This window comes from Diachasmimorpha longicaudata, unplaced genomic scaffold (assembly GCF_034640455.1).
Source record: "Diachasmimorpha longicaudata isolate KC_UGA_2023 unplaced genomic scaffold, iyDiaLong2 ctg00000116.1, whole genome shotgun sequence".
Classification (NCBI taxonomy): Eukaryota; Metazoa; Arthropoda; class Insecta; order Hymenoptera; family Braconidae; genus Diachasmimorpha; species Diachasmimorpha longicaudata.
In genome coordinates, this window is record NW_026973933.1 from 92,501 (window position 1) to 95,000 (window position 2,500).

Below are 2,500 nucleotides of genomic sequence, written 5' to 3' on the forward strand. Positions count from 1 at the left end.
TCCCGAGCTACCCAGCTCGGTGCCGCGGGGAACCGCCCCCTCTAATCCTTAATCCTCTTATTTTCACTTTTGTTTTTACTTTTCAGCTTTTCAGCTCCTGCCTTTTGGCACGGCCGGCGACCGTCTCGTCAACAAACTTCAACCATGGCAGAGCATCTTTGCAAATCTTTTCCGGAGGCTAAACTGCCCCCAATCGGATCTCCGGGGGGGCACAATGATGCGTCCGTCGTGCGGCGAAGTCTGCGCATCGCTTCCCAGCATGCCAGAGCAACATCTACGGTGACTACATCGAGGGACCCAAGGAGGGTGGTGCCCTCAAGGGTTCGTAGTCGCCCGCCGTGCGCCGGGGTACTGCCCTCCCGACGAGGGAAAGGTTCCAGCCTTCGTGCTGTCCACGAGGACGTCGAGGACGTCGCAGACAACGCGGGACTGACTGCGCAGCCGAGTCAGCCAACGCCGGGATCTTCAAGATCTTCAAGATCATCAACCGGTGAGTCCACTCATTTATTAGGTAGGGTTCGCGAGTGCCAAGTTAGTCTAAGTAGGATCGATAGTCATCGCGTCGCGACCGGAGGCTCACCGGTACCCCCCGTTCCAATAGGTCATCCTCCCCGGACCCCTGCGATCGAGGGACCGGGCGCGCAACGCGACGTTAGAATACTGCAATTGAACATGTCCCGCTCAATTGCAGTAACCGGGGAGGTCTTCCAGTTAATTCGCAAAGAGCGTCTGGACATATTGTTGCTCCAGGAGCCGTATGCCATTCGTGAGGCGAACACCTGGGCCATCCGCGGCCTGGGAGTCGGAATGCGTATTGCCGCGAGCTCAACGGAGCGACCGTGGGCAGCCGTCGTTGCGTGCAACTCCATCGTGGAGATTGCTTACGTGTCCCAATTAAGTAATGCACATTGCGTTTGTGCTGAAGCCCGCGTCCCCGGTGGATCCTTCTTCGTCGTCTCCAGTTATTTTCAATACTCGGACGACATAGAAATCCACCTGAGGCAGCTTGAAAAGGTTCTCAGCTGTCTCAGGGGTCGCCGCGTTCTGGTGGCGGCCGATTCCAACGCCCAACACTCCCTTTGGAGCCCCAGGACCACTGACCGTGGTGTCCTCCTGGGCGAGCTCATCGAGTCTTTCGGTCTCCGCGTCGCGAATGATGCTAGGCAGGGCCCAACCTTCAGGAGTGCCGCAGGTACGTCGTTCATCGACGTCACACTGGCCACTCCTGGCATGTATAAATTCATACGTGCATGGAGGTTGGAGGACGAGTGGTCCACCGGTGACCACACGTCGGTTTTCTTTCGATTAGCGATCCGGAGTTCCTCACAGCGCGTCAATAACTCGGGAGTCGGCGAGGGCTCTACCATGCGGTTCAACGTTCGTCGGGCCGACTGGGAAAAGTTCGAAGCGACCCTTGATGAGGAGGCCCGTGAGAAACTCGTGGACCATCCGCTGGATTCTACAGCGGATGTTGAGAGAATGGCAGAAGTACTGGGTGACGTACTCACCAAAGCCTGCCAAGATTCGATGCCGCGCCGCAGACATTACCGTCGCGCGAATCCGTGGTGGACCGAGGAGCTGACCAGCAAACGCAAACTGGTCAGTCGTCTCCGAAACGGCTACCGAAGGGAGACTAACCCTGACGCGCGAAAAATTAAACAGAGTAGGTATCGTGTAGTCCTGCGATCGTATACCAGGCTACTTAGGACATCTAAGGAAAATAGCTGGCGCGGATACATCACGACGGAAAGCAACGCGAATCCCTGGGGCTTTCACTACAAATACGCGGCTGATAAATTGCGCGTAGGCACAGTCCTCAGCACACTTAGAACCGCGAATGGCACGACACTTACAATGCGTGAGACTGCTGAGGTCCTGTTGGACACACACGTACCCGACGACGACCCCAACGCAGACACACCGGAACAGACCGACATCCGCGAACGCGTGAAGAACCTAAGGGTCGAAACAGAGGACGCACGAGACTTGACCGACGACCAACTTAAGGGTCTCGTCAAGACCCTTAAGAATGACAAAGCCCCAGGATGCGATTTAGTTGAAGTTAGGGTACTGAAAGTCGCGGTCATGAGGATGCCTCACATCTTCACGCGACTCTTCAACGCCTGCCTTAAGCACGGCGTTTTCCCCACCGTTTGGAAAGTCGGCACACTTCGTGCTCTCCTCAAAGGAGTTCACAAGGATGTGTCCGACCCCAAATCCTACCGTCCCATTTGCCTCTTGTCGGTTGTTGGGAAATTTTTCGAAAAGGTCCTGCACGGGATCCTTACGGCGAAAGTCCTTACTGAGGACAAAATATCAGGACGTCAATATGGCTTTCTGCCTGGACGATCCACGGAAGACGCGATAGTAGAGTTGCGTGAATTAGTCGAACGCGGTAACGACAAGAGGTACGTCATTGGACTCCTGTTCGATATCTCAGGTGCCTTTGACAACGTGTGGTGGCCCCTAGTCCTCCAGTCTTTGGCGGATCGAGACTGCC

The 2,500-nt window shown here is 55.8% G+C and overlaps 1 pseudogene; it reads left to right on the forward strand.

Annotated features, from left to right (window-relative positions):
* LOC135171853 (large subunit ribosomal RNA) overlaps nucleotides 1-2,500 on the forward strand; it is a 9,419-nt pseudogene that overhangs the window by 3,831 nt on the left and 3,088 nt on the right.